Source organism: Pongo abelii, chromosome 1, assembly GCF_028885655.2.
Source record: "Pongo abelii isolate AG06213 chromosome 1, NHGRI_mPonAbe1-v2.0_pri, whole genome shotgun sequence".
Taxonomy (NCBI): Eukaryota; Metazoa; Chordata; class Mammalia; order Primates; family Hominidae; genus Pongo; species Pongo abelii.
Window position 1 is genome coordinate 78579830 of NC_071985.2, and position 24849 is coordinate 78604678.

At 41.4% G+C, this 24849-nt stretch overlaps 1 protein-coding gene, 1 long non-coding RNA gene, 1 other non-coding gene and 1 pseudogene across 22 annotated transcripts in view; 1 reads left to right on the forward strand and 3 right to left on the reverse strand.

Moving 5' to 3' along the window:
* PRRC2C (proline rich coiled-coil 2C) overlaps window positions 1-8451 on the reverse strand; it is a 108123-nt gene extending 99672 nt beyond the window's left edge. For 14 of the 20 annotated variants that reach the window (XM_054525470.2, XM_054525490.2, XM_024245684.3 and 11 more), the window contains exon 1: window positions 8263-8451. The gene's annotated coding sequence lies outside the window, so the exon portion shown is untranslated. The remainder of the gene's footprint in view (window positions 1-8262) is intronic. The other 6 variants (XM_054525479.2, XM_024245693.3, XM_024245676.3 and 3 more) reach the window with 2 other exon arrangements.
* Window positions 8452-8485: 34 nt separating this feature from the next.
* Window positions 8486-11412, forward strand: LOC134761895 (uncharacterized). Its single transcript, XR_010141041.1, has 2 exons — window positions 8486-8718; window positions 10565-11412. It is a non-coding gene; the product is annotated as an uncharacterized LOC134761895 (long non-coding RNA).
* Window positions 11413-12022: 610 nt separating this feature from the next.
* LOC112131501 (small nucleolar RNA U13) lies at window positions 12023-12125 on the reverse strand. Its single transcript, XR_002913558.1, has one exon. It is a non-coding gene; the product is annotated as a small nucleolar RNA U13 (small nucleolar RNA).
* Window positions 12126-13797: 1672 nt separating this feature from the next.
* The window catches only part of LOC100442697 (ganglioside GM2 activator-like), an 89769-nt pseudogene continuing 78717 nt past the window's right edge, over window positions 13798-24849 (reverse strand).

Sequence of the window (24849 nt, forward strand, 5' to 3'; positions counted from 1 at the left end):
TCAAATTTTTTACTTCCTCACCTGGGTGGGCTATAATATCTACTCCAATACTATTATAAGATTTAATTAACGAAGTGTGTATAAAGCTCTTAGAATAGTGTAAAGTCCATAACAAAAGCTTATTAAGTGGTAATCAATATTTGCAAACTAATATATTAAAAAGAAAAACCCAAGTTCTTCTCTTTTTTTTGAGACAGAGTCTTGCTCTGTTGCCCAGGCTAGAGTGCAGTGGTAGGATCTCCGCCTCCCAGGCTCAAGCAATTCTCCTGCCTCAGCCTCCTGAGTAGCTGGGGTTACAGGCGCCTGCCACCACAACTGACTAACTTTTGTATTTTTAGTAGAAACGGGGTTTCACCATGTTGGCCAGGCTGGTGTCAAATTCCTAACCTCAAGTAATCTGCCCACCTTGGCCTCCCAAAGTGCTGGGATTACAGGGTGAGCCATCGCTTCAGGCCCAAAGCATAGATAATTTCTTAGTCAACCTTTATTTATTATTTTTCTTTTCAAGAGTTTTACTCTATCACCCATGCTGGAGTGCAGCAGTGCCATCATTTTGCAACCCTGAACTTGAGCTCAAGTGATCCCTCCTACCTCACCCTTCTGAGGAGCTATGACTACAAGTACATGCCATCCCATCCAGTTAACTGAACTTTGTTTTTTGCAAGGCCAAAGTATGTTGAATGTTATGGGAGTGAAAGAGAAGTACTTGCTCCAAGATGCTCATCTAGCATCATGAATTATGGTTAATCTTTCGGATGACCAAAGGGTTGCTTTTAAAAGTCAGAATATTAATTTTAAATTTTTTAAGTGTAGAGAATTGGTTAACATCCCTCCGTATCATTGGCTCTCTTCTTCTACCACTGAAATATCCAATCTTAAGACATGTAAACCTATTTCCTTCCTTCTTTCTCTCCTTCCTTCTCTTATTATTTTATTTTATTTTATTTAAATTCCCCAGCCAGTCGCGGTGGCTCACGCCTTGTAATCCCAGCACTTTGGCAGGGCGAGGCAGGTGGATCATTTGAGGTCAGGAGTTCGGGACCAGCCTGGCCAACATGGTGAAACCCTGTCTCTACTAAAAATACAAAGATTAGCCAGGCGTGCTGGTACACACCTGTAATCCCAGCTACTCGGGCAGCTGAGGCAGGAGAATTGCTTGAACCTGGGAGGCAGAGGTTGCAGTGAGCCGAGATCGCACCACTGCCTCCAGCCTGGGCGACAGAGAGAGACTCTGTCTCAAAATAAATAAATAAATAAATAAAATAAAATAAAAATTCCCCTACCCTCTTGCTTTTAATAAGAAACAGGGTCACCTTAATGTTGTCCAGGCTGAAGTGCAGTGGGTATCCCAGTATCGATCAGCATGGGAGTTTTAATCTGCTCTGTTGCCAACCTGGACCAGTTCACCTCTCCTCAGGCAACCTGTTAGTCCTCCACTCCCAGGACACCCTATTGATGCTGAATTTAGTGCAGACACTCAGTCCATATGTAGAACATAGTGCGCTACCCTCCACAACTCCTGGGCTCAAGAGATCCTCCCACCTCAGCCTTCCAAGTAGCTAAGACCACAGGCACATGACACAACACCCAACTCCTTCTTTTTCTTTCTCCTACTTTCATTCCTTCTATGTTCAAGTTTGTCATAAACATAACAGTATAATCAAAATATTTTTTCTTTCTGATCAGAAAACAAATCAATCAGCATGGGTAGGCAATTCTTGGCTTTTTCCATCCCTCTTTAATAGTTATTTCTTCAAGAGAATTTCCCTGTCTCCAAAATGCCAGAAGACTCTAGTTCTACAATTGGGAGATGTTTTATCTTTCTACATTCTGTATCCTAGTTGTGGTGGGGGCTACAAAAATCCATAGATACTAAAACTTACAGAACTGTACACCACAAATCAAATTTCCAAATATAAACTTAAAATTCACCTGTCTAAAGCCTCCTTTGTTTTCAATGTCCTCTGTTTTCAAAATAAAATGCCTCTGTTCCATTTTCCTAACCTTCAGAAGTAACTGTGTACCTTCCCTATTGTGCTTCTTCAATTAAGAGCTATAAAATTTATATAGCTTTAATTATAAAACCTAACATTAAAAAGTTACTTATATATGAAACTACCAGCCACACGACCAAAAATCTAAATTTTAATTTAAACCCCAAAATTACAAAGTTTTTGGGTAAGATTAAATTGTGTTAAGTATTGTTTTACTTTTATCACTCTTCTTTGAAATACGATAAACTATGATATTTAATATAGTTTCTTGATTAATAAAAATATTTAATAAGCTACAATACAGATCTTTAAAGTACACTGGATAAATTAGAATTCTGTACTTGCCCAACCACCTAACCCATCTCGGCAAAATGTTCAAAGCTTTTTGTTCCTTAGTGACCATTTCTCCAATTTCCCAATTGTTTTTGATGTTGTTCTAAATGTATCCTTAATATGTCTCCTTAAGGAGTCTTTCAGAGCATCCATTGCTCTCCATAGGGCCTTTATGTAACTAGGAAAAATACATCCTTCTGGGGAAATACAGACATTTTTGGCAAGGAGCTGATGCCTTGGAGACAGAAGTGGAGGAACAGTTTCCTCTGGGAGGCCTAAGCTAGGGCACAGGACTCTGTAAGCAGAACACAGGCTGACTTGTTGCTTCCTTCAGTCCAGCATCTTTGGGCAGTACACAAGCTACATAACCATATATAGCAGCCCTGTACCTTCAGCTTGTTAACTGGCATACAGGGAAGAAAAAATGAATTATTAACTTATCTAGATACCCATTCTCCAACCACATACATGCATACATCTCTTATCCTTCAGACTCAAGATTTATTCAGAAGGGATCTTCCAACCTTATAGGGAACCTATCCTCCCCTTTATCTTTAATTTTCCCTTTTCGTGGTTCTCTTTTCTGCTTTAAATATGGTCAAGACTCATGTCTTGATATTGTGTAATATCAAAGAATATTAAATTCAGAAGATATATAGAAATACATAAATGTAATCTTTGCAATAGTCCTCTGAGATAGGGGAAATGGATATTATCCTTATATCATAAATCAATATATTTAAAACTTAAGCCAGGTTAACTTGCCCCAAAATTAACAGCTGGCACAAAGTGACAAAAAGGACTAAACCTAGGTTTTAAAACAATTAGTCTAGAGTCCACTTTGAGTATTCAATATATCTAAAAATCAAGAGATTTTCCCTCTTCCCCCTTTTAACTTTTCACTTTTGTAACTTGACCTAGATTATTTCAAGGTCACCAAGGATATCACAGCCAAATCCAAAGACTACTTGTCACATATTTTTCTGAACTCTGCTACATTTAGCTTTAATAATCCTGTTTTTAGATTATTCTCTTTTGCCCTGATTTCTATAGTGACTTCCTTCTTATTTTGTCTTGTTCTTCCCTTGCCATAGACTGTCCTAGACATCCTATTACATTTCTCTATCTAAATAAAACTACTCCTTTGCAGTTTATCATGAAAATGGTTGCCTCAAGTATGTAGTTAAGACTCTAATTCATAGCTCTATTCCTGTAATGCTGCCATTTCCTATTTTATCAATCTATTCCATTCCAGGCTTTCGACCTTCATTAACTGTACCTGTTGCCTGATCCTATCCAGTATTCATTTCTTATAGCAGTAATGTCCCAAAGGGTGGAATACAAAGACTGGTAGTATACTGGATGATTTTAAGTGATCCATAGAAAATTATGTAAAATCATGCTTATTTTAAAACATGTTGGGGGGAAGCTAACGCCAAATAATCATAAAAATTTCCTTTTAAACGGCAGGATGCAGTGGCTTACGCCTGTAATCCCAGCACTTTGGGAGGCCAAGGTGGGCGGATCATGAGGTCAGGAGTTCGAGACCAGTGTGACAACATGGTGAAACCCCATCTCTACTAAAAATACAAAAATTAGCCAGGCGTGATGGCAGGCACCTGTAATCCCAGCTACTCAGGAAGCTGAGGTAGGAGAATCACTTGAAACCAGGAGGGAGAGGTTGCAGTGAGCCAAGATAGCGCCACTGCACTCCAGCCTGGGCAACGGAGTGAGACTCCATCTAAAAAAAAAAAAAAAAAAAAAAAATTCTTTTAAATTCATTTAATTAAAAGACAGCAAGTTGAATTGAAGAAAAATATTAAGTAACAGGCAGATGGTTTGAGACGAAGCAGAAATTGTGAATGATTTAAGTTTGGAAAATACTGGCCACTAGGAAACCCATGTAGTTGAGTTAGGCACTCAGGCTCTGGATCAATAATTCAAATGCCATTTCTACCACTTAAAAGCGAAGTAACTTTGAGCAAATTACTTAAATCTCTTCCTTTTAGGCTTTCTGCAATATGGACTTAAATAGATCATTCACAAAATAGTCTTAGTTTAGTAACATGGCATAGTAAGTGCTCAAGAAATATTAATAATCACAATTATTCTTGATTTTTCTTAGCCATCACAGCTTCACTTATAATCAGCTAGGAACTCAATCTGTACTATCTGTAATTTTCTGCACCAAATTTCTCTTACCTTCTTATACACCTTTTTATCTTCTGGCATGAATCCAAAGACTACAAGATAACTTTTAACATTAATCCTTAAGGCTGTGAACACCTTGGGAGTGGACCAAATGCCATATTGCTCTGATTCACTGGGCCTTACAAAATTAAAAGAATCTTTAATCTTTGTTGAATAAGCTAAAAATTTTAAAAATCAGATGTAAATAAATCTCACAATGCATATTATTTAACACAAACTCTTCGAAGTTACCTGTGATACTATTCTTAGAGGTAAAAGAAAAAAAACCTGACAGTGTTTTCTTTTGCTCCAATAATATACTTATCAGTTAATCTTGTAGGTCTATTCTTTTGTGTTTCTCACCCTCATTCATTCAATAACATAAACTCTAGGTATACGCCAACCACCATACAAGGTGATGAAGACATGGAAACAGTCTAGCAGAGGAAAACAAACTAATATTAGAACACAGAAAATAGAAAAATTACCAGATAGTATGTAGTACGTATTGCTATGTAGTATGCTACATACATAATACCCAGTAGTTTTTTTAACACTAGATGTGCTCCTCAAATGATATCCCATCTTCCCTTAATGTTGAGCACATAGCAGCACCACAGAGGGTGAGTATATCACACTGACTATAATTCACATAATAATTTCATTGCAATCTTGTGTTCAGACTCTTAGTTATCAGCTAATCATGTCTGCCAATCAGATAAAAATTTCCGGTTGAAACTAAGTAACAGTCCTTGTTTGACTGGATTTGCCAGCAAATACATGTAGTCAGAGGCCCCAAAACACGCTTTCTGATAATCTGGAGGAAAATAAGGACTAGAAATGTAACTGACAATGCTGGGAGCAATGGTAGGCACTTCTAATTCCAGCTACTTGGGAGGCTGAGGCAGGAGAATCTCTTGAGCCCAGGAGTTGGAGGCCAGCCAGGGCAAGAGAGTTAGGTCTGTCTCTTAAATAGAAAATTTACTAAAGTTACCCTCTCTATAGAACGCTTTTATCCACAAAGGTGTTCTGGCTCATGCATCAATGAGATTAGCGAGGAATTTAAAATGTTATGACTCACAAAACTAGCACAGTAACTCTCAGACTTGTAAGCAACAATTAACATAGACTGAGATAAGCTTTCATTGTGTTGTCCTATTCATAAGATGACAAAATCATGCTTTACCGAAATGAAAGTGTGTCATAACTCAGACACAACTTTTGTATCTCCTTCACTGTAAGAATACAATTCTGTACTAACTTACGTAACATTTTACCAATGATCAATTCTTGTCATTTACAAATATGACATAAATGGCATCTAAAACACAAGTTACCTAACTAACAAACTGAAGCAGTGTTTAGGGGTGGCACTTGGAGGCAGACAGGGATATAATATAATCTTCAAAGACATTTTATCAGTAAAGAGGGTGGGGTGGGTGTAAGAAGAAGAGCGGGGGCTGGAATGAACCAGAACTTCTGCATTTTCAGCTACGAACAAGATACTCATCCCAGGGATATTTACTGTAGAGCATAAAGAAATCGCTAAGAAGCAAAATCCTGCATATAAATAGATATATCAGGGATAAGGGGAAGTGAAATTTTCTTATGTACCTGAAGAAATACATACATCACCCTGAGAATTTACAGATTATTTATTGCTTGGAAGAGAGTATTTTCTTCTACTAATATCCTACCATTCTCCCCCCATTATTAGTTGACCTTTTACTATGCACTAAGCATAGTAATAAGCCCTTTACATACATTATCCATTATCTTTTTTTACTCCTATAAAACCCTTTGAGAGAAGTCCTATTATCATCACCATTTTACAGATGAGGGAATATTCTACCAATAATATAGATCAGATGCCCAAATTCAAAAATTATATCTATGACATGGTAGAGTTAGTTTTAAGTTATCTCTAAGCACTCAAATAGAAAAGGACGCAAAAAAAATTAGCCTCTACCCCACCTCCAAAGTGGATATATTCCATTTTTACAACTTTCAACACTTTAACCTTAGCATGCAACAATATTCATATACTAGTCAAGCTAAAGAAAAACTACTAGTTAATGCTTTATCTTATTTAGTTACTGTAGTTTATAATTTAAAAAGCAGGTTGAAGGTTTAGAGCATCCCCTTTGGGTTCAGACAGTATGGAATTGAACCTACACAATACCACCAATAACTGCTATGTGACCTTGGTCAGCCTACTCTCTCAGATTTCATTTCCTCATCTGGAAAATGGGGATGATCATAATAGCACTTCCCTCAAAGGTCTGTTGTGGAGATTAAAAAAAAAATATGTACGAAAAGGGCTTATTACTGTGCTCAGTGTATAGTAAAAGGTCACCTAATGGAGAACAGCCACACATAAGCTAAGCAGATCAAACAAAATCACTTAAAAAGGCTATATTCTGAAAATCCACTTACAGAAAAGGAGAGAATTACTATTTGACTACATGCTAAAGACAAAATTCAAGTTCAATTTATTCCTAATTTTTTAGGGGATCAATGCATTTGGGGTGAGCCAGAAAAGATGCTGCAGTGCATCTGTGACACACACCTAAAAATGGCTCCAGTCAAAGCAGCATCTTAATTACCAATATGGGAGGTGAAATCTAGTTTTGAAAAATGCTGGAGTTAGGCTTGGTAGGTGCTTAATATCACCCTATTATTTTTATTTGCAGGAGTAAGCTATTAAGTACTCAACAATCAAAAAATCCTCCGATTCTTCTGGTGCATTCCAAATGAAAATCTTACAGCAGAGCCGCCTACTGTACAATTCTAAGTACTCTAACGAGGTATGAATCTATGAACCCAGGCTGAAAACCAGCCAATGCGGAAATCCGGGTAGCTTTATAAGCCAGCAAACATCAGGCATGTGAGACCCTCAAAAGATCCCAAATAATGTCAAAACACACATACATTCCTTTAAATTAAAGGTACTCCTCTCATGCAAAGGAAAGAAGACTATCAATGTCGCTATTGGCCCCATGCCTTTTTCTTCAGTCCTAAAACGGGGCCTTCACCCTAACACCACCAATATCAACGCTATCTCAAAGACAGGGAGCTACCGAGATTCACCACGCAAGTTAGAGGATGGAGCGGCCTAGAGTGTGAAAAGACTACCCAAATCCTCCTCTGGAGTTGGGCAGCACTTCCCTAGCGGAAGTAGGGTTGGTCTGGATTCCCCGAAGAGCCTCTCATCTAACCAGGTCTTTAATCCAGACCCTCCCATACATTGCTCATTGCAAGTCTCACCCTCACTACACAGGAAGAGGTAGACAGTGAAGGCCCCGGCTGAGTCCTTCAGTTGGTTTGGGGGAACGCATACCCGACACTAAAAAAAAAAAAAAAAAAAAAGAAAGACTGCACGTCCGCCAGTCCAGGAAGACGGAAACCCCCTTCGCTTACCCGGCAACATGCGTAATCCCCTCGCAGGGCCAGGACTGGGGTCTGGGTGGGAGCAAGACAGACCGGTCCAGAACTCCCGCTGCAGACCACATGGGGCGGGCCTGACTCCGGTTTCCCGCTCCCCAAGCTGGAGGCCGACTTCCCCAGACACAGAGATGATGGTAACCAAAGAGAAGGGAAATGCCCGGACCCAAGGCCCTCTCCACGCGGCCCCCTAGCCTCCGGGCGCCAGGGTCTGGGTGCGCTCCCACGCCCCAGGCCGCACTCTGGCCGTTCCCGACGGGGCCCTCTTTGATCGCGGCCCCCACACCCTCGCTTTCCTTACCGGTCAGGGTGAGTGTCAAGTTTGCGCACTTCGAGGGTCTCCGCCGATCTCTGATCGAAAGAAGGCGGAGGGAAAGCTGGGGTTAACGGGGTGGCCGGAAGGGCCACCGGACTGGAAAAGCCGAAGCTGCGGATGGACAAACCGCCAAAGCACTTTCGCAGCTTCCCGAGAGGGAGCGAGCGAGCGAGCGAGCGAGAAAAAGAAGCAAGATGGCGGCTAGCCAGCCCCTACGTACTACGTCATGACGCTAAGTACGTAGGGCAAATCTCCGCAAGACCACACTCCTGCGCAGAGACGGCCGGATCACGTGAAGCCTCCGTGGCGGCCCAACTCCGGCAGAGGGTGCTGGCGCTTCCTGCTGGACGGAGGGAGTTTCTGCAATCAGAATTATCTTTTCAGGACAAAGCTTGGACCTGAGACCTTTCCAAGAAGTCTTGAATTGACCACGTTTACAAGGTGATAATAAGCCTCAGTGAAATGAGCACTCTTATGTCTGGTGGGTGGATGTGTAAATGGTTGAACCAGCAGTTTGCCAGTATGTTCTCAGTGAATTTGGGGCAAGCTGAGAAGTCTTGGTGTATTGAAAAGTTATCACAGAGAGTGAAAGTAAAACTAGTGTGAGGAACAGAGTAGCATGGGCTGCTGAGAGCACTTTTTAAGTTTCTGATTATGGATGTGAGATAAGCCATTCAGTTTATTTATATGATCTCTCCAGCACAGTGTTCAGCTCCGTTGAATATTAAGATTCACCCATGCTGGCTTTTACTAGGCAAGTGTAACATAGGCAGATGAGTGTATCTGGAAGTGGGAGACTACAATGATGATAATATTATGTCAGAACAGATGGCGAATGTTTAGTAAATGGTATCTTTTGTCCTCTTTGTGAACTACGTATGACATATTTAAAATTCAAGGATTTCTTACCACTTCTGGTCTGAACGATCTTCCTCGCCAGTAGCTGGCGTATGTCCATGGAATTGTCACTGTAGCAATGTTAGAATAAATGAACTAATAAAGAGAGGTAAATTATGAACACCTCCCTCCCCACTAATATTAATTTGAAGTAGAAAAGTCTGGACTTGCTTGGTGGCTCATGCCTGTAATACAAATACTTTGGTAGGTCAAGGCAAAAGGATTGCTTGAGACCAGGAGTTCAAGACCAATCTGGGCAACATGGTGAGACCCTACCTCTGCAAAAAAATTAAAAAGAAAAAAAGCTAGCTAGGCATAGTGGCACATGCTTATAGTCCTAGCTACTTGGGAGACTGGAGGCAAAAGGATCACTTGAGCACAGGAGGTTGAGGCTGCAGCGAGACTCTTTCTCAAAAAAATAAAAAAGAAGAAAGGAAAAGAAAAAGTTTTTCTTATTGATACAGGGTCATTGTCAGGGGAAAGCCTACTGATCATCCACAAGAGGACAAGGAAGCATTACTTTAGTGAATTTCTTCAACCTTCTAGGATCTGGTCTATAGTGTCCTGGTCACAGAAACATCTTTCTTTGTTTTTTTGGAGGCAGGGTCTCACTTTGCTGCCCAGGCTGGAGTGTAGTGGCATAATCACAGCTCACTGAAGCCTCAACCTCCCAGGCTCAACCAATCCACCTGTCTCAGCCTCCCAAGTAGTTGGGACTACAGGTGTTTGCCACCAAACCTGGCTTTTTTTTTTCTTTTTTTTTCCAGTAGAGACGAGGTCTTGCTATGTTGACTGGGCTGGTTTCCAACTCCTGAGCTCAAGCAAACCTCCCGCATTGGCCTCCCAAAGTGCTGGAATTACCAGCATGAGCCACCACGCCCAGCCAAAACATCTGTCTTGAGCAATGGAGAACAACTTCAGCAATCAGATGAAATTACATTAACCAAGGTCGTAAGACTGACATGTATGGTCGGGCGCGGTGGCTCACGCCTGTAATCCCAGCACTTTGGGAGGCCGAGGCGGGCAGATCACAAGGTCAGGAGATCGAGACCATCCTGGCTAACACGGTGAAACCCCGTCTCTACTAAAAAATACAAAAAAAAAATTAGCTGGGCGTGGTAGCGGGTGCCTGTAGTCCCAGCTACTCAGGAGGCTGAAGCAGGAAAATGGCTTGAACCCAGGAGGCGGAGCTTGCAGTGAGCCGAGATCCTGCCACTTCACTCCAGCCTGGGCGACACAGCGAGAGAGCGAGACTCTGTCTCAAAAAAAAAAAAAAAAAAAAGACATGTATTAAATCATTAATTTCTAAGAGCTTTAATTTATACACCTGAACACTCAACAACTGCAAAGCCAATACTTTTTTTTCTTTTTTTCTTTTAATTTTTGCCAGAAACAGAAAGTCTCCGGTGTGCCAGCATGGATCCAAGGTGCTATCTTTTCTTGAGTACATTTTCTCATTTCCCTCCACTCCCCTCCCCTCCCCCCCCTCCCTCCTTCTCCCCTCCCCTCCTCTGCCCTCCCTCCCTTCCTTCCTTCCTTGCCTGCCTGCCTTTTCTTCCTTCCTTCCTTCCTTCTTTTTTTTTTTTTTTTCAGATGGAGTCTCACTCTGTTGTCCAGGTGGCGTGATCTCGGCTTACTGCAACCTTCACCTCCCAGGTTCGAGCGATTCTCCTGCCTCACCTCCCGAGTAGTTGGGATTACACAAAGGCGCCACCACGCCCAGCTAATTTTTGTATTTTTGGTTGAGATGGGGTTTCGCCATGTTGGCCAGGCTGGTCTCAAACTCCTGACCGCATGTGATTCGCCTGCCTCAGCCTCCCAAAGTGCTGGGATTACAGGTGTGAGCCACTGTGCCTGGCCCCCTTGAGTGCATTTTCTGTGTAGCCAAACCTACTCAGGAAACCAAGGCATTATCGGAAGATTGCTTGATGAGCACATATTCTGAACAAGTGGAGTTATATGTATAGATTTTCTTGAGTCATCTATCTTCACAACAGGACAATTTTGTCGCGAAGATAGAAGTTCTCAATTTCCAATGGCTGCAGTTTTCCGCATTGATCTCCAGTATAGTGGGGACATCCTGCTGAGCTGTTTATTTGTGCTCCTTGTCTCCTTAGCAGCACTTGGAGGGCCACTGGCCCTAAAGTGCACCCTGTACGTTACTTTCTCTGTTTCCATGGCTACCCAAACCTCTTTGCAATATTATTTCAATAAAAATCAAGTTACAGTTAAATCAAACCAGTTTGTGTTTTAAAGGTGACTTTGCTTATTTCCGCTCCTAGCTATGTATGTGATCTTAAAAGTTTAACTTTTAGAGAGCAGTCTTACTGCCTTTGTTTCCAATTTATTGGGGAAAATGTGACTGAAGTCTCCTAGTTCTGGTACAATATCCAAAGCCAACTAATACTCTTTTATAGTTTACTTTGACTTGGATTGCACTTCTCCTGACACTCCACCATTGTAGACAAATTTGTTATAACAAAAATGTCTTCATGACAGATTGAATGAAAGCTTTTCATTTAATTTACAACACTTCTATTTAAACAATTTTAGGGTAACATTATCAAATTTCCAATTGGTGGTGTGGAATCAGGCAAACTAGTTTCTTACTGAAAACAAATTCACTCTCCAAACAATATGACGTATTTTCTTTGTGATTGTCCAGCCTTATTTGCTAATGATTTAATGAGTTTCTACCCTTCTCATTGTGATTGATTCCATAATCCTGTAGGCACTGAAATTTTATGGTAGAGTAGTTAGAAGCAAAATGATCAATGAAAGTATCATACTTTATTAGTAGTAATGTTCCTTTTTTCTCTCTTCTTTGTTTACAATTTTTAAATTTTCACATCAGATGGGTAATGGACCACATCATAACATGGTTTGAGGGCGGCACATCTCATACATTCATGTGAACACCAAATCATTACACTTATGAACTACAAAAGGATCAGCAGTTGTGTTTCTTAAGTGTTTAGGTGCATTTGACAATTTTGTTTTCTTTTTATCAATGATCCAGCAAATCATATTTAGTTAAAAACTATGAAACATGATAAGCCTGGTGTAAAGAAACCAGAATACCCAAATACTGCATGAAAATGTAATCTCAGTTTATAAACATCAACAGATGTTGTACATTTGCTAATAAAGATAAGAAAAATGTTGCTAGTGCTTCAACAAATCACCTTTAGGGGGGTGCGGTCCAGAAAAAACAAAAACTAAGAAAAAAGTGGGCCAAGCATGGAGGCTGACACCTGTAATCCCAGCACTTTGGGAGGCCGAGGCGGGCAGATCACCTGAGGTCAGGAGATCGAGACAATCCTGGCTGACACAGTGAAACCCCGTCTCTACTAAAAATACAAAAAATTAGCCAAGTGTGGTGGTGGGTGCCTGTAGTCCCAGCTACTCAGGAGGCTGAGGCAGGAGAATTGCTGGAACCCAGGAGTCAGAGGTTACAGTGAGCTGAGATCCTGCCACTGCACTCCAGCCTGGGCGACAAAGCAAGACTCCTTCCCCTCCCCTCTCCAAAAAAAACCTTTGGCCAACTTGTGAGAGGCTATATATTGAGTACATTATAATGTTTATATTATATGTTATATATAAAATTTTACATTATATATAAAGTACGATAAATTTTTCATTTATTTATTTTTTTGGAGACGGAGTCTCACTCTCTCACCCAGACTGGAGTGTGGAGTGCAGTGGTGTGATCTTGGCTCACTGCAACATCCGCCTCTCAGGTTCAAGCCATTCTCCTGCCTCAGCCTCTGGAATAGCTGGGACAACAGGCGCATGCTGCTACACCTGGGTAATTTTTTTTTTTTTTTTTTTTTTTTTTAGAGATGGGGCTTTACAGTGTTCCCCAGGCTGGTTTCGAACTCCTGAGCTCAGGCAATCCACCCGCCTCAGCATCCCAAAGTGCTAGGATTACAGGCGTGAGCCACCGTGCCCGGCCAAGTAGGATAAATATTTTATTTTATTATTATTATTATTTTTTGAGATGGAGTCTTGCTCTTGTCACCCAGGCTGGAGTGCAGTGGCGCAATCTTGGCTCACTGCAACTTCTGTCTCCTGGGTTCAAGCAATTCTCCTACTTCAGCCTCCCGAGTAGCTGGGATTACAGGTGCCCGCCACCACACCCAGCTAATTTTTGCATTTTTAGTAGAGACGGTGTTTCACCATGTTGGCCAGACTGGTCTCGAACTTCTAAACTCAGGTGATCCACCCGCCTCAGCCTCCCAAAGTGCTGGGATTACAGGCGTGAGCCACTGCGCCTGGCTGATAAATATTTTTATTACCAGTCTGTTTATTGACTTAGCAAACACTTTTTATAATTGAATAAAGGGGACAGTTTGGCTAAAAGTTGTATTTATTTGTTATGTCATAAATTAATGAAGTCTGGATTACCTGGTATTTACTGTCCACCAAAAATTTTCCCAGAGTTTTCTTAGCTGACAGGAGAAACTAAATTCTTACAGCTATGGATTCCAAGTCAAGAGGGTGCTGTGTTGTCAATAAGCACAGAATATCTGGAAGATTTAGTCCCTCATGGAGCTGCAGGAAGAAGGGAGGGAAAGAGGGGAGAGACGGAGAAAACAAACTTTGCTGTCTCCCATTTTTGCCTTAGGCTGTAGGTTCACCTGAGTCAGGAAACGAGTAGCGATAAAAGGCACTGATCTGAAGAGGAAGAGCACAAAGGGAAAAGGGGTCACAACAAAGGCAGAACAGGAAAAGCTTACAAAAGGAAAATAGCCAGGTGGTAATTGAAGATACAGAAAATTGTAATTTCTTAATTTTTTAGGCCAAAAAGCAGATCCTTGAGATATTACTAATGAATATGAATACAGTGCTCAATAATTATTTCTAAAATTGTAACTCTGGCTGTGGCTTGTAGCATTTCTTAAAGTATACGAGACTTTTTATGTATCTGCTGCCCAACCAATTGGGTATATGTATAAATAAAACTATCCGATTTCAAATATTTTATTGCTTCATAGTAATTAAGAGAAGTATGATTGATAGTACTTTTTTTGGTTACCATTGGGACTAGGTATTTTGAATAATTTTTAGGCTTGTGGTGGAAGACAGAATTTCATATGTTACAATGCCACCAGTAGCTTGTACCTAGTTTGGTTATGTGGTTGGTTGGTTTCTCTTTCTCTTCTCTAATTTTTTTTTTTTTTTTTGAGACGGACTTCGCTCTGTCGCCCAGACTGGAGTGTAGTGGCATGATCTCGGCTCACTGCAAGCTCCACCTCCTGGGTTCACGCCATTCTCCTGTCTCAGCCTCCAGAGTAGCTGGCACTACAGGCTCTTCTCTATTCTTATTTCTGCTGGGGTTAATTAAATGATTGTTTCAGAAATATTTCTATGAGTTGCCAAGAGCCTCAGTGAATAATTGCTTCAAATGGGAATTAGTGCAATTCTCTGGAGGTTGGACCATTGATAACTTCATAGGGCACGGTCTTGATAGAAGAGAGAAAGGGGAATAGTGATTGAAAGAGAATTGAGAAAAAGCATCTCAAAGTATTTAACAGCCTTGGTGAATTGCAGTGAAATGAAACTCTTCATTTCAATATTCCATAAAAAACAAAAAACAATATTCCATATTACCTATGTATTAGCCAGGTGTGTGCCTATAATCTCAGCTACTTGAGAGGCTGAGGCTGGAGGATCTCTGGAGCCCAGGCGTTTGAGGCTGCAGTGAGCTACGATCTTGCCACTGCTTTCCAGCCTGGAAAACAGAGCAAAACTCTGTCTAAAAAAAAAAAAAAAAAAGTCATGATATATCAGGCTACGGAAGACATAAAAATGAATAAAACAGTTTAAATTCCTGTTCTCAGGAGATTCTATTCAAGTGGGATGAGAGTGGGGTGAAATTATAAGTAATTATGATTAAAAGTGACATATTAGTCAGGGTCCTCCAGAGAAACAGAACCAATAGGATGTGTAGACCAACAGGCTGGAGACCCAGGGAAGAGACAAAGTTGTAGTTTAAGTCAAAAGGCTGCCATACTTAAGCATTCCTTTGGGGGAGATCAGTCTTTTTTCCATTAGGCCTTCACCTGATTGTATGAGGCCCACTCACATTATGGAGGTCAAAATACATCCATTTACAGTTAATATAATCACCCCCCTACCTCCTCCCACAAAACAAAAACACTTTTATAGGCCAGATGAAGCGGCTCATGCCTGTAATCCCAGCACTTTGGAAGGCCAAGGCAGGGGGATCACTTGAGGTTAGGAGTTTGAGACCACACTGGCCAACATGGTGAAACCTCGGCTCTACTAAGAATACAAAACTTAGCCATGTGTGGTGGCGCATGCCTGTAATCCCAGCTACTTGGGAGGCTGACGCAGGAGAATTGCTTGAACCCGGGAGATCGTGGTTGCAGTGAGCCGAGATCAGGCCACCACGCTCTACCCTGGGCAACAAAGCGAGACTCTGTCTCAAAAAACAAACAAACAAACAAACAAAAAGCACCTCTTTTATAGAAACATTCAGGATAACGTTTGACCAAATATTGACATAGTAGCCCAGTCAAGTTGACACAGAAAAATAACCATCACAGGTGATAAATTCTCTGATGAGAGAATTAAAAGTGCCATGTGAGTCCAAAGGAAGGCACCTAACCCAAATTTCCAGGGATGGTGGGGGTCAGGGAATGTAGCCATAATAGATCTGTTGCAAGTCAATATGCAGGGTTGCGGGAGAGAAAGATTTAATCATAGGGCTGTGAGGAGTTTAGGGCTTGGGTTTTTAAGGGTTTCAGAGTGGGCTGAAGTGTAGAGATAGTTGATTGGTTGAAGAGTGCAGAGTAAAGTCATGGGGCAGGAGATGAAGAAACCATGTTCTCATGCTGACTAGGCTGCTCTGTGGAGATCTTTAAACTAGTTGGTGTCAGCTGTTCTGTCTGGAATTCAGGATCTGTTTAAGCAGTTTTTTGTTTGTTTGTTTGTTTGTTTGAGACAGAGTCTCGCTCTTGTCACCCAGGCTGGAGTGTAATGGTGAGATCCCAGCTCACTGCAACCTCCGCCTCCTGGGTTCAAGTGATTCTTGTGCCTCTGCCTCCCAAGTAGCTGGGATTACAGACGCCCACCACCACACCTGGCTAATTTTCATATTTTTAGCAGAGACAGGGTTTCACCATGTTGGCCAGGCTAGTCTCGAACTCCTGACCTTAGGTGATCCGCCCACCTTAGCCTCCCAAAGTGCTGGGATTACAGGCGTGAGCAGCCATGCCCGACTTTAAGTGGTTCTTAAAAGCCCAATGATTTTAATGTTAGAAATCTATCTATAGGAAAAATCAAGATGCAAATGGTCAGTATCTAGTGCTATGCGACTTTCACCTACAAGGAAGTGGGTCATAGTGCAGTCTGATTAATGCTTATGACTACATTTCTGCCCAGAATTAAGCCCCAACAGTTTATAGGAATTAGATACTCATGTGAATATATGTTATGAGTGAGGGTGTGTGTCTGTATGTGTGTGTGTGCAGATATGACAGGAAGTGATGGGGCAAGTTTTGGGGAAAGGGAGGCAGTTAACTTGCACATAGTGAAGGGTGAAGAATGTTTCAGGCAGAGAAACCAGCGTATGGAAAGATCCCAAAAGCCAAATGGAGCATGGCATGTTTGAGGATTTTAAAAAGCATCTTGATAGCTCTGTTGTTCATAAAGTAAAAGGGAAGAGGTGGAGGGAGGAGAAAGGTGAAAAAAGGGGCAAAAAAGCAAAACTTCAGAGATGATCAGAGACCAGATTGCAAAAAGTCATGTAAACTGACTTTGTATGACTGAGGGCAATAGGAGCCAATGATTAGGTTTAAACTGGGATATTACGTAACCTAGATAAAATGTGTAAGTTTTATGATCTCACATAGGAAATACAGCTTAATATGTATTATTCCTTAGTGACTTTTTCTTTCAACAAGTATTAATTGAGTATAAATTATGTACCAATGATTGTGCTAGCTGCTGGAGCTATAAATGGTTAGTGTCTGAAACCTTTCTTTAGCTGAAATGTGAAGAATGGTTTGCCTGGCACAGGAGCAGCTCTTTTAGGGGCTGTAATGATAATCCAAGGAGTAGTGAGAGGAGGCTTGAATCCTGCAGTAGCGGTTGAGAGAAGTAGGCAGGGCTGGATTGTTTCCTCAGATTGTTTTTACTTCCACAGAAACTCCATCATTATTCTCTTAAGAAACTAGGGAGTTATTCTTGCAATGGTGTGATTTCAGAAGGCAAGCATTCTAAAACCCATTTGTGACCATTAAATGTAAAATGTATTTATTTTGCCACCCAGGCTAGAGTGCAGTGGCTGATCACAGCTCACTGCAGCTTCAACTGCCAAGGCTCATATGATTCTCCTGCCTCAGCCTCCCAAGTAGCTGGGACTACAGGTGTGTACCACCTTGCCCAGCTAATCTCTTTCTTTCTTTCTGTCTCTCTCTCCCTTTCTTTCTTTCTTTTTCTTTCCTTTCCTTCTTCTCTTTTCTTTCTTTTTTTTTTGTAGAGATGAGGGTCTCACTATGTTGCTTAGGCTGGTCTCAAACTCCTGGGCTCAAGGGATCCTCCTGCTTCGACCTCCCAGAGTGCTGGGATTACAGGCATATGTCTAGCTGCAAATTTAAAATTTTATTAACAAGCTAGTATAGCACTTGACTGATGGTTGTGGGTTTTTTTGTTTATTTGTTTGGGTTTTTTATTTTATTTTATTTTGAAACAAGGTCTGGCTCTGTTGTCCAGGCTGGAGTGCAGTAGCACGATCTTGGTTCACTGCAACCTCCTGGGCTCAATTGATTCTCCTGCCTCAGCCTCCCAAGTAGATAGGATTACAGGAATGCACCACCATACCCAGCTAATTTTTGTGTTTTTAGTAGAGATGGGGTTTTGCCATATTGGCCAGGCTTGTTTTGAACTCCTTGGCCTCAAGTGATCTTCCCGCCACGGCCTCCCAAAGTGCTGGGATTACAGGCGTGAGCCACCATGCCTCCCTTGTATTTTTATAATATGTAAACTTGTTATCCATTTGAGAACTAAGGGTTCTGTGTTTCAGTGAGAGAACCACCAACTGTGGTGGACACTGAGATGTGCTGCCCAGTCCCTCCTGGGGAAGGAATAACTGATTTTAGAGTTCTTGGGAGTGCTGGGTGAGAATGGCCCTCTTTGAGACTAAGCCTTCTTTTGAGATTGCCTTAGCTAATGAGAACCACCTTGCCCAAGGTCACAACTCTTTTCAGAGGCATCCACCATCTAAATGACTGATTGGTGTGAGGGTACAAAGATCTGGGCCTTTTATCTCATCTGAGGACCATTATGAAGGGAGACTTCAGTTTCAGAACTCCATGTACTGTTGGCAAAAGCCTTCATTGGGACTTATCATAGATCAACCTCTCAGTCTGTCTGATTCTGCTTCTCTCTCCTCCTTTCACCTGGTGTTCCCCAAAGCATGCTAGTTAGTGTTCTGCATGCTAATTTGACTGTTACCCCAAGGAAGCCAGCCTGCAATACCATCATCTATCCAGTTTGCTCAAGCCAGAAATCAGGAAAATCCACCAGATGTCATTATCTCCTTTATTCTGAAAATCACTATATCTAATCAATCGCCAAGTCCTTATTTTTTTTCCTCATTCCAGTTAACATCATTGTAATCCAAGTCACCACCATATGTCATTTAAGTAAACTACTAAGGTCACTGCTATTTTGTTTTCCTCTCTTTACCTTTGTCTTTATCAAAGTGACTTATTTTTTCTTATAATTTTATTATGCTGAATTGATTTGTTGAGGTATATATGACATCCAGTATGCTGTGTATATTTAGAGTATACAGGTCAGCCAGGTGTGGCAGTGCACACTTGTAGTTCCAGCTACTCAGGAGGCCAAGGTGGGAGGATCATTTGAGCCCAGATATTTGAGACCAGCCTTGGCAACATAGCAAAAACCTCATCTCAATTTAAAAAATAATAATAAATTAAAAATTAAAGTATATAAGTTGATAAATTTTGACATTTTGGTGTGTCCCTTACCCATCTTTCCAGCTTCCCCTGGCAGGGTTCTCTTTTTTTCAGCCAGGCAGGACTGGACCTTAAAACCGAGTTCTGTGATGCCTTGCTTCTCGTGCCTCAGGGCCTTTGCCTGTGCTCCTTCCTCTGTTTCTACTGCTCATTTTCATCTGCTTTTATCCCTGCATTTGCATCATCTTAAATTTTCTCCAGGCCTGATCACAAAAAGATATGAATATTTAAATGTAATATTTATTTAATATGTATGTTTAAAGTAATTGCTAAGTAATGTTTATTGAGCGCTTACTTTTTGTTAGGTTCTGTGCTTTTAACATTTTATCTGGTAAGCCTCACAAAACTTACGATTTGCATTATATCCCTTATTTTGCAGATAATAAACTGTTCCTTCCCCCAAATCATGAAACTAGAAAGTAGAGTTGCTGGACTTAGGATTCATCTACTTGCTGAATCCTTAGACCTGCCAAAGACTCTGCTTTCACCAAAACTCTAATCGGCCTCCTCTGAGTCTTCTGCTTGAATAAACCTCTCTGGGCTTCCCTCTCTGTCCTCATAGAATCCAGTTTGAACAAAAATCCCACTAAGTCAATTTAGTGAAAAATTCCCCACACTTGGTATCTCATTACCCCCATATCTTACCACTCTAGGCTAACCTCAACAGTAATACTATGAAGTTGATTTAGCTAGAAATCCCCTTATCCTTGATGTTCCCTCTAAGTAATTTTCCAACCACTGACTCGACTCCCATGTCGCTACTTGGTTACAAATTTCCCTTGTTTTTGTTGGAGTCAGAGTTGAGTCTAATCTCCTTCCCCCACTGCAAGACCTCATTACAGTTGTTTCTATGCCCATTGCCACGGCCCTCCTCCAAGAAAGTCAGCTTTACTGTCTTTAACAAGTGTCAGAATAATCTTTTCTTTAACAGACCAAGATAAGTTACTGGTTACAGGCTACTGTGTAACATCCTACAGTTTTCCTTCATAATACTCATTGCTGTAACTATTAAATGTCTGCCATGTGTGATCTGTATTTACATCAGGGCCTAGTGCACAGTAAAGGCATATTTTATATTTCTTGGGTAGATATTGAATGGATAGTCACTTCCATTGCACTTGCATGCATAATAGGTTAGTGACAATAGCTTGGGTTCTGAGTCAGGGAAGTTCAAATTCAAACTGTGCCAATATATAACCTTTAGCTGGTATTTTACCTCTTGAGCCTTTGTAGGATTTTTTTTTCTTTTTTTTAACCTGTGAGATAGAGATAATAATACACCCCACACCACACCTCTTACAGAATTGCTCCAAGGAATGAATTAAAAGATGTCAACAAAGTTCTTAGCATAGGATATGACACATTTTTTCCTCTTTCCAACATTAAATGTAAAAAGTATTCAGGGGCACTGATATGGTTTGGCTGTGTCCCCACCCAAATCTCATCTTGAATTGTAATTCCCATAATCCCCATGTGTTGTGACAGAGATCTGGTGGGGGGTAATTGATTCATGGGGGTGGGTTTTTCCCGTGCTGTTCTCGTGAATGCATAAGTTCAGGAAATCTGATGGTTTTATAAAGCGCAGTTCCCCTGCACACTCTCTCTTGCCTGCTGCCATGTAAGACATGGCATTGCTCCTCCTTGCCTTCCGCCATGATTGTGAGGCCTCTCCAGCCATGTGGAACTGTGAGTCCATTAAACTTCTTTTTCTTTATAAATTACCCAGTCTCAGATATGTCTTTATTAACAGTGTGAAAATGGATTAATACATGCAGGTATCAAATTTTATAATTATTTTATATCCTCTACTATGCCTGGCATATACAAAGTAAACAGTACATAGCAAGATAAAATTTTTATTTATTTATTTCTTCAGACACAGGGTCTTGCTCTGTCACCCAGTCTGGAGTGTAGTGGTACAATCGTAGCTCACTGCAGCCCCAATGCCTGGGCTCAAATGATCCTCCTGCCTCAGCCTTTCAAGTAGCTGGGATTACAGGCACAAGCGAGGGCGCCTGGCCCTCAGCACCTTAAAATTTTAATGAGTTTATTTAAACATTCAGTGATTCACGAATTAAGCAGCACTGGATCACAAGTGGTTCAGGACTCCACTGAGGGAACATGAGGGGAAAATTTTTATAAAGTGCTCACACAAGCAAGACAAATAAAATATTTGGTTAAAGAGAAAAGTCCCTAGTTAGAGGTTAGAGTTGGCAGTTTATGATTGTTAATGTCTCTAGTTAAAGGTTAGCTTGTGGTTTCTTTTCTTTTCTTTTTGAAACAGGGTCTCACTCTGTTGCCGAGGCTGAAGGGCAGTGGCACAATCACAGCTCACTGCTCTGCTCAACCTCCCAAGCTCAAGAGATTCTCCCACCTGAGCCTCCTGAATAGCTGGGACTATAGGCGCATGCTCACGTTGCCTGGTGAGATGGGGTTTCACCGTGTTGCCCAGGCTGGTCTCAAACTCCTGACCTTAAGGAAATGCGCCCACCTTGGCCTCCCAAGGTGCTGAGATTACAGGCATGAGCCACCACACCCAGCCAGTTTGTGGTTTCTGACTGGTTAAGCTTATGTTTTGTTTTACTGTTTACACTGAGTGGGCTTTTGGTTTGCTTATGTAGGAACCCAAGGCACTGCAGCCTTCTCAACCTAATGGCTTCCCAATTAATTATTTTAGCAATATATTGAATGCCAGTAGGTATTTCTGTGGACTGGGATTTAGGATTTCAGTCTCCTTACTTTACAAGTCAGGAGATAAATAAGGCAAAGCTTTCTTTTTTGTTTTGTTTTGTTTTTTAGTTTGTTTGCTTGTTTGTTTGTTTGTTTTTGAGACAGTTTCGCTCTTGTTGCTCAGGCTGGAGTGCAATGGCACGATCTCGGCTCACAGCAACTTCTGCCTCCCGGGTTCAAGTGATTCTCCTGCCTCAGCCTCGTGAGTAGCTGGGATTACAGGCATGCACCACCACACCTGGCTAATTTTGTATTTTTAGTAGAGATGGGGTTTCTCCATGTTGGTCAGGCTGGTCTTAAACTCCAACCTCAGGTGATCTGCCCACCTCGGCCTCCCAAAGTGCTGGGATTACAGGCATGAGCCACATGCCAGGCAGCTTGTTTTTTGAGGTAGGGTCCTGCTGGCTGCTCAGGAGTGAAATGCAATGAGGCAACACAGATCAGAGATGAGCCAGCATCTATCTGGCCAAATGATGCAAGACACTTAGAAGACTCATAGATCAATAGGCCTTGGGTGTGGTCAGAGCTCACAGAGTTGCTCATTTCCACAGTTTTTTAAATACATTTTTATTTAATTACTTATTTATTTATTTTTGTTTTTGAGACAGAGTCTCGCTCTGTCCCCCAGGCTGGAGTGCAGTGGCATGATCTCGTCTCACTGCAACCCCCACCCCAAGGATTTACGTGATTCTCGTGCCTCAGCCTCCCTAGTAGCTGAGACTGCAGGCACCCACCACCACGCCCGGCTAATTTTTGTATTTTTAGTAGGGACAGGGTTTCACCATGTTGGCCAGGCTGGTCTCAAACTCCTGACTTCAAGTGATCTGCCCGTCTCAGCCTCCCAAAGTGCTGGGGTTACAGGTGTGAGCCACCGAGCCCGGTGCATTTCCAGTTTTGATTCATTTGTTTATTTACTCATTTATTGAACATTTATATACAACTACTGTATGTAGTGAGCTGCTCTAGGTACCCTGGGCGGTAATTCTCATATGCTGTTGATAATGGTCAACAGAAAAAGCATCTGAGGAACTGTCAAGGTAACAGATTCTTGAGTCCCACTCTCTGAAGTTCCTGATAAAGGGTAATCCTGGGAACTGGTGTTTTTTTTAAAAAAACTCTTCATGTGATTCCGATGCGCTCTTCTGAGGGAGCAAACATAATGAAGGCATTGTTCCTATTCACGAAGATGAATGGGAGAAGAATAAACATAACTTATAAGGAAAACTGCGTCAAGGTACATTAGTTTTTTTTGGTTGTTGGTTTGTTTTTTGCTCTGGTTAACATGAATTTATTTGCCCATATTATCCTTCCTGCAAAACATAGCCTAAAACTTTGGGAGAGGGTCATGTGTTGTTACTTTATTCATGTGACTGTTGGGAGTGAAAGTGTGCTGGTAGAAAAGTATGTGGGCTGATATTTTGTGTTTATATATATGCTGGTATGTAATTAGAACACACGTGATAAGTAAATTCTACATAGCCCTGATAAATTTCAGGCTAGAAAAGGGTGCAATATAATTTTCTTTTTTCTTTTTTTTTCTATGTATTTAGGTCTAGGGCAACAGTAGAATTTTCTGGAGAGGTATGACATCCTTACCAACTAGGGTGTTCTTCCAAAAAAAAAAAAAAAATCAGCACTTCACTGATATGTAAACAGGAAATATTGATAAGTGCCTTTCTGTCAATATCCAGAAAATGTCCCCATCAACGCTCATCCTGTGGACAGTCCTGGAAGTTATGAATGGGGGTAATGTAGGGATGCTGTATGTCTCTATCCTACCAGCACAAATTCAGCATGAACACTGAATATAAATATATAAATGTACATATTTGGGACAGCAGGTAAGGTACTGAATGCAGATTAAAAAATGTATAAGAAAAAGCTTTTCAGTCTGGGCAACATAAGGAGACTTTGTCTGTACAAAAAAATTCAAAATTAAGCCGAGCGCAGTGGCTCATGCCTGTAATCCCAGCACTTTGGGAGGCCGAGGCAGGCGGATCACAAGGTCAGGAGATCAAGACCATACTGGCTAACACGGTGAAACCCTGTCTTTACTAAAAATACAAAAAATTAGCCGGGTGTGGTGGCGGGCACCTGTAGTCCCATCTACTAGGGAGGCTGAGGCAGGAGAATGGCGTGAACCTGGGAGGTGGAGCTTGTAGTGAGCTGAGATCACGCCACTGCACTCCAGCCTGGGCGACAGAGCGAGACTCCGTCTCAAAAAAAAAAAAAAAAAATTAAAAATTAGCCAGATGTGGTGGTGTGTGCTTGTGGTCCTGGCTGCACAGGGGGCTGAGGTGGGAGGATAGCTTGAGCCTGGGAGGTCAAGGCTGCAGTGAGCTATGACCACACCACTGCATTCCAGCCTGGGCAATAGAGCAAGACACTGTCTCAAATAAATATATAAGTAAATAAATAAATAAATAAGAAAGAAAGAAAAGAAAAGCAAAAGCTTTTTTCCCTACTCAGTTCCAGGATGCAGGACAATGCATATCCATTACGTTTTACGTACTCTGAAATTCAATACTTGCTATGTTGGAAAATTTTAGTTTCAATATTAAATTGAATCAACAAATACTGTTGAGCATCTTTTATGTATGAAAGAATCTTTCTAAACATTTTAGTGAAAATAAATAAAACACTGGTACTTAGAGTTTACTCAGAGCCACTTGTTTTCTTTTTTTTGAGACAGAGTCTAGCTCTGTTGCCCAGGCTGGAGTGCAGAGTCGCGATCTCAGCTCACTGCAACCTCCGCCTCCCAGGTTCAAGAGATTCTCCTGCCTCAGCCTCCTGAGTAGCTGGGATTACAGGTATATGCCACCACGCTTGGCTAATTTTGTATATTTAGTAGAGACAGGGTTTCACCATGTTGGTCAGGCTGGTCTCAATCTCCCAATCTCAGGTGATCCACCCACCTCGACCTCCCAAAGTGCTA